The 14,892-nt window shown below is 37.1% G+C and overlaps 1 long non-coding RNA gene across 2 annotated transcripts in view; it reads left to right on the top strand.

Annotated features, from left to right (window-relative positions):
• The window catches only part of LOC114061948, a 29,327-nt gene extending 19,013 nt beyond the window's left edge, over nucleotides 1-10,314 (top strand). The window contains exons 5-7 of one of the 2 annotated variants that reach the window (XR_003572272.1): nucleotides 6,812-6,899; nucleotides 7,595-7,708; nucleotides 9,574-10,314. This is a non-coding gene — a long non-coding RNA (uncharacterized LOC114061948). The remainder of the gene's footprint in view (nucleotides 1-6,811; nucleotides 6,900-7,594; nucleotides 7,709-9,573) is intronic. The other variant, XR_003572273.1, reaches the window with a different exon arrangement.
• The last annotated feature ends 4,578 nt before the right edge of the window (nucleotides 10,315-14,892 follow it).

Raw genomic sequence — 14,892 nt, forward strand, 5'->3', positions numbered from 1 at the left:
AAAATGTAATTCAATAATGACAAGTCCGCTGTAGGATGGCATAAACAAATGAACCCATCAGTGACCCATCATAGATTCCCACCAAAAATCTCCGATTGTAAAACAACAGTATTTTGATGTTTCTTTGGCATTATTCCTACCTATCTTGGCAGAAAGTTCGGGGGGGGGGGGAAAGGAGGGAATATTCTCCATAAACATTTTTATCAAAGTTTTTCAGAGTAATTGGTTTTGTTTAAAAAAAAAAAAAAAAGGCCAAGGAATTGTTAGCTCTATAGCAGGGACATTTGAAAGGAGAACATAACAATGGGTTTGGAAGCAGAGATCTCAACTGAGTAATATGCTACTGAAACAGTAATAGTTTGACAAATTCCACCAAACTTCTCTTTCATCCCTGCTCATTTGCTCTCTAGTCCATCCAAATCTCAGTGAATCCTACCCACCTCTAGTTGACAAGACTATTCAGATTAGTCAGAGACAGCAAACAAATAGTAATAAGAAGAATACAGGAAATATACTTACAGTGTCAGTCAGTACGGAAAATAATAGCATGTTAGCAGGAATAATACCATATGAAAAATATTGACTTTTTGTAAATGAAAAACTAAATGCAATTCCACTACAGAACACTGTCACAAAGACAAATATTATATTGAATAGTGATAAAAAACACACATGTAGAACAAGCAAGGTAATTGTTTTTCACAGAATTATAGAAACGTAGAATGGCTTGGTTTGGAAGGGACGTCAAAGATGATCTACTTCCAGCTCCCTAGCCAAGTGCAGGGACACCTTCCACTAGACCATGTTGCTCGCAGCTGCATCCAACCTGGTCTTGAACACTTCTAGGGATGGGGCATCCACAACTTCTCTGGGCAACCTGTTCAATTGTCTCACCACCCTCACAATAAAGAATTTATTCCTAATATCTATTCAAAACCTACTCTCAATTTGAAGACATTCCCCCTTGTCCTGTCACTACACATCCTTGTAAGAAGTCCCTCTCCATCTCTCTTGTAGGCTCCCTTCAGGTGCTGGAACGCTACAATTTGGTCACCACAAAGCCTTCTCTTTTCCAGGCTGAATGATCCCAATTCTTGTACAGAACGAGCCTTTCCACATAGGAGAGATGCTCCATCCCTCTGATCAGCTTGTTGGCCCTGCTTGGGACTCACTCCAACAGGTCAAGGTCATTCCTGTGCTGGGGACCCCAGAGCTAGATGCAGTACTCCAGGTGAGGTCTCATGAGAGTGGTGTAGAGGGGCAGAATCACCTCCCTCAACCTGCTGTTCACACTCCTTTTGATGCAGACCAGGATGTGATTGGTTTTTGGGGCTGCAAGAACACATTGCTGGGTCATGTCCAGCTTCTTGTTCTACTAGCACCCCACTACCTGCTACTGTAGTAGAAACGTTCACTTGGAAGAGTTTGTACTTAAACTATGCAGTGTAAAAAAGATTAAGCATCCTCTAACTCCTCCATTGCAATAGAAAACTCTGAATGAAGTTCTTCTCAGCAGAGCTGCTCTCAATCTGTTCATCCCCCAGCCTGTATTGGTGTTGGGGGTTACCCCAATCCAGGTGTAGCACCTTGCATGTGGCCTTGCTGAGCCTCATAAGATTCCCATAGGCCTACTTCTGGTGATTGTCCAGGTCCCTCTGGATGGCATCCCATCCTTCAGGTATGTCAACCCCATCACTCAGCTTGATGTCATCTGCAAATTTGCACTAAGTCTCTTTGTCTATGACATTAATGAGGACATTAAATAACCCAGCTCCCCATATGGATTCCTGAGGGACACCACTTCTCACTAATGTCCATTGGGACTTTGAGTCACTGACTGCTACCTTCTGGATGTGACCCTAGTGTATGATGAGACTCTGGTTAACCACTCTGGATAACTGCTTTCTTATCGATCATACAGTTCACCCATAGAATGCATCTCTTTCTGCAGTTTGGAGAAGGATGTTCTGAGGGACCATGTCAAAGGCTTTACAGAAGTCCAGAATAAATTAAATCAGTAGCCCTTCCCTTGTCCACTGATGTACTCACTCCATTGTGGCAGAGAGGATTTTATTGTTCTGGTAACAGCTTAAATACCTTTCGGGAGGATTACAATGTGACCAGTAGGAGTGTAGGAGGTCTCACACACAACCAATGATAACAAAGGGTTAACAACCAATAGATCACCTTTCAGTTATCTCTTAGATATTCCAAAGATACAAGTAAGGGATCTTGGGAACAAGGAGGGTTACACAAAGAGTTACAATTGCCATTTTGGAAGCACGCTCACTTTAAACAATCACTGCAACTTCAGCATACTTTATATACCACAAGCATACTGCAACAGCTGACAGGTCAGTAGTTCCTGGGGTCCTTATTTCTATCTCTTTTGAACATGGGACAATGTTTCTCTTTTTCCACTTCACCTGACTGCCATGACTTTTCAAATATCATGAAGAGTGGCTTGGCAACTACATCAGCCAATTCCCTCAGGACTCTTGGATGCATTTCATCAGGTCCTGTAGATTTATGTACGTTCAGGTTCTTCAGGTGGTCATGAACCTGATCTTTACTTGAAGTGGGAAGGACTTTGCTCTCCCAGTCCCCATTCTGCTGTTCATCTTCTGGAAAGGTGTGGGAAGAAACATTACCACTGAAGACTGAGGAAAAAAATTTTGAGTCCCTCAGCCCTCTTCACATTTGTTGTTACGAGTTTTCCAGCAATGTTTATCAGGGGAGTACCCATTCTTTGACCTTCCTTTTCTGGCCGATATACCTGTAAAAGCCCTTGTTATTCTTTGTGTCCCTTGCCAGGTTCAGTTGCAGCTTCACCTGGGCCTTCCTCACCCTATCCCTACACAACTAAACTTCATCTCTATACTCTTTCCAGGTTACCTGTCCTTGTTTCCACTGCCTGTGCATTTGCTTATTTTCCTTTAGTTTGACCTGCAGTTCCCTACCAAACCATGCCAGTCTCTTGCCTTCCTTGCCTGATTTATTGTTCCTGAGATTGCTGGGGATTGCAGTTTTCTTGACAGTGATTAGGCCTCTGTCAGGTTACTGCATTTAGTTTTGGGCACAACTTTTTCAAAAAGGCAGACAAATTGGAAAGGGTTCAAAGGAGAGTAACATAAATGATAAAAGGTTTGGAAAATAAGATCTATGGGAGAAGGTTAAGTGAACTGGGCATGTTCAGACTAAAGAAAAGAACACTGAAGTGAGGCATGACATGTCTACAAATACGTCGAGTTGCTATAAAGAGGATAGGGACAAATTATTCTCATTAGTCAGCGAGGACAGAACAAGAGCTAATGGGCTTATGTTGCAGCAGAGGACATCTAGGTTAAGTGTAAAGAAAAACTATAACTAATAGAACAGTTAGAAATACAACATGATGCCAAAGCAGCCTGAAAAACTCCCTTTGACATTCAGGTTTTAGTTTATTCTTGCTTTATATCTGGCTGAGGGAGGATCACACAGTGGTTAAGGCTCTAGCCAGGTTCCTTCTGCACTGCAGATTTCTTATGTGACTTTGGGCAAGCTGGTTAGCAGTGCATTTCAGCTCCCTAGCTGTAAAACAGCGAGAAAAGCAATTCCCTAGCTCTCAGAGATGCTGTAAGGATAAATAGTTAAGGATTCTCAGACACACTATGAGCCATCTAAGCAACTATACAAATTAAACATTCAAACCTGCCAGTGTGCAAACATACCTGTAGGTCCCTTTCCATCCAGAAGGCTTCTGCAAGTGCTGCAATGGGCTTTAGAAAGCACACCCAGACTAGGATGTATTAGGCTGATACTAATACATAACAATCTTAAGCAGTACCTGAGAAAAGAAAAAGTAAAGCTTTAATCATAAATCAGTGGCTGATATGACAGCTCACTAGCAGCTCAACCTAACTACCTTCTGATATCAGTGGACTCCACTGTCACAGTGGAAGAAGAATCAAGACTGAGTACCAGTCATTAAGCATGAATAAGGACCAGTTCTCAGGGTTCTGTCCTACCTGTCTGCACAAGTTCTACCACAGTGATGTTGCAGAGATCAGCTCTGGAAAGCAGATTAAAATCAAGTTAAAAAGGCAGAGAATATTAAAAGTAAAAAGAAAGATATTAAAGAAACAGGGTGGTTTTGTTGTTTGGGGTTTTTTTTGTTTACATATTTAGTCAAAGCTTTATTCCTAGTTGTTGCTTAATTTCATGAGGATAAGGGAGTTGCATTTCCTATCTGAAATTAATTATCAATAATAAATGCTATTCAAACATCCCATGAAAAGAATTGAAGTTTTGTGATACTAAAAGTAGATGAGACTGTGAAAACTAAAATACTGTAAATAAATGTAGTCAGTTTAAATTTGTGATTTATTTACTGTATTTTACCCAGCATAGACTCTGGAAAGAGTTTAATTGCATTGTTGTTGTTGTTGTTGTATTCCTCTGCAACAATTATGCGTTTTCATCTTACTTGTTTGGCTTTACAGACAGAAAGAATACACATCTCCCTGACTGTCAGTACAGTGAGACTCACAATAACAAAATGCTGTATTTTCCAAGCTGTTTTGTCCTGTACCTTCTTCAGCTATAGCCCAACTATTCCTGTTCCTGTTAACTCAGCGGAGACATCAGACTGGGATTGCCTGTAATACATACAGGTACAAGAATTACTTTTCCAGACACATCTCACAAATCCAGGCATTGATACTGTACTAGAAACATTCACTTTGAAGAGTTTGTACTTAAACCATGCAGTGTAAAAAAAATTAAGCATCTTTTAACTCCTCCATTGCAATAGAAAACCCTGAATAAACATGTAAATAAAAGAAACTATTAGTGTGTAGAACTCAAGAGGCAACAAAATTAGTAAAAAAAACCGCTGCAACCAAAAACATTTATTTAAAAACAAACTGAAACCATGTCAGATTTCAAGAGCTGAAACATAAAATGGGACACAGTTCAAGAAAAGAATAAATGTGTATCCCCATGGGACAAGCAGTTTCACTGACTAGCAGCTATGCAGAAAAAAGTGGTGTAAACGACAGAATAACTGGAAAGTCATGAGCCCAGTTGGAGCAAATGAAAAGCATGACATAAGATCTCAGAAGACCTTGACGAGCTACATTAACCCAAATGCTATAGGCATTTCATCTAGGAGGTTAAATGTTTACTGCGTGAGTTATGTGCTCTATGCTTATTCATATGCATCTCTACACTCACTACAAAAGCCTTTCAAGTAGAATTGTGTGAACTGTGGATGGTTTTTCTTTTTTATTCAGTTGAGAAACCTACAACAAAAACTCAGCTTAATATTTGGCTTTATTTTCAAGCTATTTCAGCCATCTTCTAATCCTCTGGGGGAAAATGTAAAGCAGAATGTGAAATGAAAAAGTTTGTTTGAAATAAAGAGCTATAAAGTGGTGGGTTTTTTTTCAAAAAAGTAAAAAGTAGAAACAAGAAAAAACTGGTAGGAAGAAAAAATCTCCAAAGAGAAAATAGTCTAACTTTGAACTTAGACACTTCCCACAGTGTAATCAAGTGACTTGCCAGCCAACCACACATGTATACCAGAGAAACAAGTGAGAATGAGATTGTGGGAAGTGTGGTAACAGTTCTGCACTCATAGTACTTTCTTTCGTCTCGTAATACATATATTTGTGCAGTTGATACATTAACCAGTTGTATTTTTTTCATGTTGCAGACAACAGTTTGCCCAATACTTTGTAGACAGTGCTTTGCTAATAAAAAAAATTTAAAAAAAAAAAAAAACAAACGAAAAAGAAAAACTAAAACCAAAAATCCAAAGTAATTAAAGAGCTTAATAACAGAGAAGCAGCTCTTGTACACAGACTACACAGAAGATGATCTGTGAGGGTTTTCACACATGTACTCCTCAGTGATTCAGTTTTAGTCAAATTATTTTCTGGATGTAGATCAAAAAGGAAGTAATTAAATCCTTACTTTTCTTTTTGAAATATTCTTTAAAGGTTTTTTTATCTTAGCTCCTCTGAAATAATACAGATATTCTACTTCAGACTTCAAGGAACACTGGATGTCATTATAAAACATAGGAACTTTCAAAGTATTTCCTGGCATTGTTTAATATTGAATCATATTGCAATACATAGAATCATGTAATTGTTTGGAAGATCATCAAGTTCAACCATAAACTTAACACTGTCAAGTCCAGCACTAAACCATGTCTCTAAGTGACAGATCTACACAGCTTTTAAATACCTCCAGGGATCATGATGATCAATTCCCTGGGCAGCCTGTTCCAGTTGACATCTCTTTCAATGAAAAAATGTTTCCTAATATCCAATCTAAATCTCTTTTGGAGTGACTTGAGGCCATTTCCCCTTATCCTATCACTTATTACCTGGGAGAAGAGTCTGGCTACCACCTCCTTTCCTGTAGTTGAAGAGTGTGATAAGGTCTTCCCTCAGCCTCCTTTTCTCCAGGCTAAACAGCCCTAACTCCCTCAGCTGTTAGTCATATGACTTACTCTCTAGACCCTTCACCAGATCTTTTGCCCTTCTCTGGACTCACTTCAGCACTTCAATGTCTTTCTTATAATAAAGGGCCCAAAACTGGACATAATATTCAAGGTGTGGCCTCACCAGTGCCCAGTACAGGCAGACAATCACTCCTTTAGTTCTGCTGGCCACACTATTTCTGATAAAAGCCAGGATGCCTTTGGTATTCTTGGCCTCCTGGGAGTACTGCTGGCTCATATTCAGCTGGCATGTTAGGCTAAAGCTATAATTAAATATTTCAATAAGTTTCATGTATTTATTTGTATTTGCTTTCCTTCAAGCTTTATGACTTGAATGATGCCAGTAATAGAGGGGAAACATATTTGTCTTTCTTCACTGTCACTGATGACACAGATAAGTAAAATGGATGTAGGTGTTTCTGCTTTGTTTCTTACTAATGGGGCTGTTCAAGTGTTTCAATAATGAAGAGTTTGACATTCAAAATGTTTGCATCTATTGCCCTCAGGGTGTACCATGAAGAAGAATCCCAAAGTTTTGTGCTGATGAGAAATACAGGGGTAATCCAACAAAGTCAACAATCGTTAAGGAAAAAAATATGAAGAAATGTAATTCCTCATGTTTAATGCAGCAAAACACAAGTGGAGGGTCCCTTTGACCTACAAATAAGGTATTGCCACCAGTGCAGCTAGGGAGTGTTTAGACAGTGAAATGGCAGTAGAGCCCACAGGCCTCTCAAGAGCTAAAATGAGAGAACGAAGAGGCAAAAAAACAGTATTTGCTGTTAACTACTGTTTTCATCTGTTCACTTAGGCCAATGCCAACTATTCTACTCCCCTGCATACTATTAGATTATTTGAGTTGATCAATTAATATAATTTTACACTGCTTTGGGGAAGGGAAAATCAGTTAGAAGAACATATTGATGGTTCAGATATGTTTGATTCAATCTTCTCTATCTACAACAAATGCATACGGCACAGTTTCCTTGAGCTTAATGACAATCAGACAAGGCAGTTTTCTTGCTAACTGCATCAAGCTCTTGGTAGGTAACATTTAGCTTCAAAAGTAACCCTTTCAGCCTTTTCTTTACCTTGTGTTACCAGCTACTGAAAACATGTATGTTCCTTCCTTGCTGTTTCTTTTCTCTTAGCTTTTGCTTCTCTGTCACAAGCTTTCAGACCCCTAAAAACACAAAACCAGAGAAAATCATTCCATTGGTATGTATTTCAAATGTCCTGCTGGTGAGTTCTCTTGTTCCAGTTGTCTGGTTCCACTGGGGCATTTCACAGGTTCCTACCTTTATGCCCAAATGAAAGAATGCTATTTACATTCCATAATGAAAATAGAAGGCATAACCAACATAGAACATATCATGAGCAATTGCTGTGCGTTAAGAATCCTGATGGAAATAACACAGCCCCAAGCTAAGCTACAAGAAGAGGGCTGTTTCGAAACAGTGTCTTAAATAATAGATCAGAAGAATACTTTTGCTGGGACTGGAAAAGAAACCTGGCATATGAAGACACTGAGAGGTACTGTCAGAAATAACATTGCTTAGACCTCCAACCTTCTAGCTGTAGCACTGGCTTAAAAAGGTAAGAAAATCTGTTTTAAATGTTGACTTATAACACTTTTTCTCTGATTAAAAAAAAAAAAAAAAAAAAAAAAAGAGTGGAAGGAGAACAAGGACAACTGACTTAAAAATAAAAAGAAATCCTAGCTCAACATTGCTGTCCCTAATTGCTCCAATCTCACTTGAGTTTTAGTAAAAAAATCATTATTTCTTTCCAAGTGGAGACCCAAAGTCAAAAAAAGAAAAAATCTCACCAAAATTTGTTTACTTAAAATGCATTTGTTCTTTCAAAAACTGAATAAAAGTTATGTACTGAGCTGTATTTGTTCTTTTCCTTCATCACTAGACAATACTGATATCCCTCCCTGCACCTACACAAAAAGGAGATGCAACAGCTCCTGTAAAAAGTCCAGCCCCTAGAAAGCCAAGAGAACCTTGACAAGAGCAGCCTTCCCTATGTCAGAGACATAAGCAACATTCATGGAAATAATACTACATAAGAGTGTAGATACCAAAATGGATTTCATGTTACTTCCCTTTAGATGTCTATACTACTTTTAGACTTCTGCTCTTAGACACATACCTTTTTATTCTTCACCCTTTTCACCTTTTACAGTCAGTAGAGAGGAACAGGAATGTTTAAGGTGTTTCTTCTGACCTGTTTTAAATGTTTACATTAGGATAAGATAAAATCCAGTAGTGTCTTACTTTCTCTAGGGTGAGTCATAGGAGTTCAGACATGGACATCTACATTGTACACCTGCACTGTAGATATCTGTATTTTGTCATATAAATCCCAGCCAAAAATAAAACAAGATCAAGGGAGAAAAAGACTTTTTTTTCTCCTTAGAAAGACTAAGGAGATATAGAGTCCCCAGTATGTAAAGTAACTTAGAATTTAAAAGCCAAGAAATAACAAATCTAAAGTAAAAAAGTTAAAAAGTAAAGCAGCATCTGAAAAAGAACTCAAATATTTTAGTTCATCTACACGAAATGGGTCAGAAGAAGCATGTAGTCTTTTCCCCTTAATTTGAGACTGAAAGGTCACCCAGCTCACCACCCCATCTGTGGTACATCTGTTAGTGTCCTCATAGGTTTCAAAATGTATGAACTCAAGGAATGTTACTCTTTTCCCAACGAAAAGAAAGTGAAGTCATTTTCTAAAAGCATCTTCAGATTATTCTTTATTTCTGAAATTACTGTAAATATTCTTTTTCCTGTTTTGGTTCCATTTCCTTGTAACACCTTCCAAATAACTCTGTTTTCACACATGTTAAACTACTTAGAAGCATTAATTCTGGAGGAAAGAAAAAGGGTTAAACTTAACCGCACTACTGTTATAGCTGAACTCAAATACATCAACTCAGGAAGGGGTTTAAAGTGCAAATAACAGATTTATAGATGAAATCATATCATGACAATGAATTACAATTACTACAGGGGTTTTTTTAATTTTCAAATTGCCAAGTCATACAAACTCAAAATTTGAAACATTTCCCTTTTTGTCAGAATGGAAAGGAATTCAAACAATGGAGAGTGCAAAATAATATGAAAAAATAATAAAGAATAAGTAAATAAAGAATATTAAGAAAAGAAACAATGCAGAAAAATTTCACTCTGTCAGTAGAGAAGACTACTTTTTTCATGCAATTACGGAAAAAGGCACATGTCAAAGCTTGTCTTTTTCAGATTTATTCATGTTACACTTTTTCTCAGTTTACAAACAAAAAGAAGTGTGCAATATTTTGTAAAAGATCACTGTTTAAAAGATCACAGGTTTTGAGCACTATTTTTTGAGTTTATAAAGTTTTTTTAACAGCAACAGAGGTTGATAGCAAGAGTATTAATGGGAAGAAGAACTGAATATGACAGGGAAGTTTGTAGAGTCTTTTGTCTCTTTTAGACTTGATATATTTCAGTACTTCAACTGCTCCTAAATACTTTTTTTTATCTAAGCATTTTAGTATTCAGTTATGCAATATTGCACTTCAGGTAATCTTATTTGTAAATGAATCTGTTGGATTGATGCTAATATGTAGTTTAATTTGTTAGGTGCAATCTTGGAAAGTCATAAACTCACTTTGCATCTTTACCTACTCATATATTAAAGAAGTATAATTTATAATAAACATCTGCTTTACAATACCGATGTGACAGAAGGCATTAGACAAGGAAAATTGGCTGTAGGTGTGAAACACCAAACACAAATATGCACATATATAAGTAGGCCTTTAAAATATAGCTGACTGATTTTCTTATGCCAGTCCAAGGATTATTAATATACATGTCAATGTCAAATTTAATAAAGCTGTTTTGTTAATTGTAACTATGGTGTCTTGTACTAACACCTGTCAAGGTGTTTCTGGTGCAGAAAATCTTTGTCATGAATGAGCTAGATAACATAAATTATAAGTGAACTAGCCTTTTACCTCGGGAGATCCAAATTCAAATACTGCTTTTATTCTCAAATGAGTTGTTTGTCACACCCCACTGAACCTCCAAATATGGCACAGTTCTGCATGGCTGGAAATCCGGACTCAGGAGACATGAAGGATTGGAATATCAGTCTGTATCACTAATCAAGATTATGGTGTACTGGCAGAGACAAGTAGGAAAGTGTATATGTGTGTATAGCACATGCCAGCTCCTTCCCTCAGAAGCCAGCACCATTCATGTCTTAAATTCCATATGCAGGATGTTTGTCAGCAAATTTTGGACAGAAAAATAAGATGCTGTTACTAATGACAGCTTTTCAAATCAACCTTATACAACTGGCAATGATATTCTCCCATCAGAAGCAACGGTACCCATGTGTGTGCCAGTCAGTGCTACTTAGCTCTGAAAATGCTGAATATTATTTCTGAAGCCTGGAAGCAAAGATCTAGGGAGACTGCAGTCTTATAATTTTCAGTTTTCTGCAGAACAACTCTCAAATAAAATTGAAGGAAGCATCTCATCGTGAAAAACAAAGGGAAAAATTCCCAATGGGAAGTCAGCAAAAAGTGTTTTTAAGCCAATAACATCATATACTAATATCTCTTTGCAGAAATTGTACCCATTTAAAATTAATCCATCCAATTTTCACTGGAGGTAAGAAACCATACAAAAAGACTGTCAAGGTGCTAGATCTGTGCAAAATCACAAATCATGTTCATTTGTACAAACATACAGAGCCAGCTAAAGGCAGCTCCTGAGATGTTCTTGCACACAATGTACAGCAACCATGGGAGGATAGCACCACCTTTACTTTTACTCAGTAAGCAGAAGAGATAAGAGGGTGCTGGCAGCATGCTCGATCACACAAACTTTAGTAGAAGCTATTGTGAAGCCACATTTCAACAACTGAGAATATCTCATCATTGTATGTTCCCTTTTTTACACATTTAACTAGACTTAAGCAATGCATCATTAAGAGTCTCTAGGCTGAATGCAGAGATGCAAATCTCCAACTTAGGAGTAGAATGTTTATCTTTTTAGAATAAATAGCAGAAAACCCTTGTTAGCACAGGGCCAAGCTGTCAATTTGCAAAGCACTAGGTTAGCTTTCATCCCAAACACAGATTTGCTGTACCTCAAAGAAAGCAAGAAGGGAACAACATACTCTTAGCAACATCCTTAGTTACAGCCTCGCCTATCTGCTTCTCTGGAGTTGCATCTCTCTCATACAGATGCACAGATCTTCAAAAACAATAACTAGCAAAACTGTTGCATCCATATGGGCACATGCACGTGCTCTCGATTCTTTGGATAGTAACAGGTAGCTGGATTTGGGGTGGAGGGTGCTGTTGTTTCAAATATCTGGTTCCATCAAGTATCATAACTAGCAATCATAATTGTCTGAAAGTCAATTTTGTCCAGTGAATAAAAGATGCAGATTTAAAAGTATACTTTAAAACAATTCATGCAGAACTCCAACATTACTGCAGTACTGCATTTATCAGAGAGACCAAAACAATCTTAGGAGTTTGACATTCTCTTTCAAAGAACAAAGAAAATCTCAAAAATAATAAAGACAAATCAAGAATCAATCTAACTCATTGTTCTAAGATCACAGAGTTACTAGAATGACCACAAAATGAGTACACTCTGTGGTCGCTGAAGTGAAAAAGAACTCACAAGTTTTTTACTGAAATGTAGTGAAAAGAATTGAGTCTTTTAGAAAAGTAAAAAGGCATTAAGAGAAATACTGAAGTATTTAGACAATCCAAATATTATTTTGTATTGTGTATATATAAGAAGATTTCTGGTAGATGTTTTTAAGTAAAAAGCCTACCTTAATCCATTTACTTTGTCTTTTGATTCTGATGACACAGAACGTTCTAAGAGTGAGAAAGGTAATGTTTTGATCTGGAAAAAAACAACACAAGAATATCACCTATATCTCTGGAAAGCTTTGGAGAAAAACTGAGCAACTGTTTCAAATTAAACAACCAAGCATGCAGATTCCTGGGACTCATGAACCTGGAAAACATGGCAAAGCATGAGTATGCTTTTGATGTGGTTAAGGCTGATCATCGTGCCAGCCCGAAATGATAGAGAAGAAATACAAGGAGTCCTCAAAATGGTAAAGCATGAAAGAACATTTATAATGAGAACAGGAGTGTCTATGTGAAAAGAAAACTGAAGACAGATATTTGCAAATCTTCATAAACACTTTCAAAGACTATAAGAAAAGAGTACCTAGTCCAAAGGGGCCTTGGCAATGAAAAGGAAATTGTCTCCAGATTCACACCCGGTCCAGACCAGCAGTCTGGTCCCCATCAGATAATAAACCATAACTTTTAATGAAACCTGCATGTCAGTACAGTGAAACACAGAAGGAGACTCTGTGTAGAGTTAGTAACAGGGTATGGCATGGCTCATGTCTTCAACTGCAAGAAACCAGCACTATCTGAAAATAAGTTGTTTGTTTTAACATATATTGTTAAAACTTAGGCATGTGAAACTCCAGCAGACAGGATCTCCCTCTGGAGGCGTTCATAAGCAGCTACTGGTTTTTAGTGACTTCAGGGAAGTGAAGCATTCATTTTTAGAAAACCAGTTCACTAGCTGATAAAATGTAGTTGCTGGTTAAATGACTAAGTTGGAATAAGTGGATCCCATTCCCTAAAAATAAAAAATGCATTTTTTTTATTACAGTTATCAGATCTGCAAATCAAACACAAGTCTAAGAAAGATTCAAGAGCCGCAGACTCTCTGGAACATTTGACAGGAGTGAGGTAGAACAGATTAAAGTGAGAGATATTGGTACATCAAACTGAATTTTTAACAAGTCGCCTAGAAAAGTATGGAAATCGTGATTCTCAGAATAATTGCAGCACAAAGTGGTCCCAGCTCTTGAGATAGAAATGATCATCACCTGTCACTAGTCTTATCTGAAGCCAGAGTTCTCAGGTTTATGTGAAATTCTTTAAAGATACCACACATGGTGAACTCGGGAGTACTATATGAAAAAATGTTGAAAAATGTACAGTAAGACCATTTAGGACTACCAAAACAGAAGGCAATGTTTGGAAACAACATCTGTAAGGTAAACACCAGGGTTTATCTCATACAGCAAGAACAAAAGCCAAGCTAGAAAAAGAACTCCTGTTTGTGTCAAGAAGAACTGCATGAAGAGCACAAATCAGGCACAGATTTGTTTATGTTAACTGAAGAAATTCATTGCTCCTAAGCTTATAGTTTTATTTCCCTCAGCCAGCTTTGCAAATGGATATTACAACTGACTATATGGTTATGTATATTGTACCCATTCCTGCCAAACATACTGTTTTTAACACAGTAACATCTAAATATGGCTGTGAGGATTTTGGTTACAGACAACAAAAAACTTGCAGAGGAGTTTGACATAGCCACACACATGAGGGCAAGAAATTTGCAGCCTCTAGATCCAGAGATGTTACATCCCATTTTTAACTGTCTTTCCTTTTAAAAGCTTAGACAAGGCTTTTTTCACTGGTCATTGGAATATATTGTCTGAAATATAGCTCAGTCTCAGAAAGCTTGTGAAATCAGCCTCTGATCATCTTATAATTAAGTTGAAGGATAACATCAATGAAGCATAAGATCATTACATCTTGACAATTTATTTTTTTATGAGAATTAATTATAAAAAACTGAAAACAAAATTGTCTTTCATGTAAGAAACACTAAAAAAAAAACCAATAAATTTGCATATGGATGCAAGGGCAAATTCAAATAAAGAAGTGATAAGAATGGCAAGTTGCCAACAATAATGTAAATGTTAAATGAATCTAGCACATAACATCTCTTGCACCTAAATAGTTTTCCAATTAATTGTTGTTCATCAGACTGGATGATAGAATGGCTGAAACTTTTTCAGCTTTCCTAAGAAGAGGGAAATAAGGAATGCTGTCTGCCATCTTGTCTTACATGCTTTCAGCAAGGGAACAATTTCATCAGAATAAGTCAAATAAGAGATCACATTATCTATATGAACAGGATAACTGGTTTTTGCCAACAGCACTTTCATATCTCCAGAGAAACTTGCAAGTACAAATTATGATTGAGCAAACCCTGTAAGGCAAAAAAATTAAGATGAAAAATGAAGTTATAAGCAAATTTAAATTACACATAAGTATTGCTCAAATGAATATGTTGAATTTAGAAAAACTAAGACATTTGAATGTATTTTTCCATTTTGAAAAAAAGTTGATTTTATAAAACCTCTGGAAAAGAAAAAGAGGTCAATTTTCAGGACATATGTGGGTTTTTTTATTAAAAGAAATTTGTGGAAATTTTCATTTTGCTCAGACCAAAACATTTTCCTTAGAATGAAACCAAATGCAGTTTTTTCCAGTGTTGTGG

Source organism: Empidonax traillii, unplaced genomic scaffold (assembly GCF_003031625.1).
Source record: "Empidonax traillii isolate 1590-97213 ecotype Southwest subspecies unplaced genomic scaffold, ASM303162v1 scaffold373:size1354568, whole genome shotgun sequence".
Taxonomy (NCBI): Eukaryota; Metazoa; Chordata; class Aves; order Passeriformes; family Tyrannidae; genus Empidonax; species Empidonax traillii.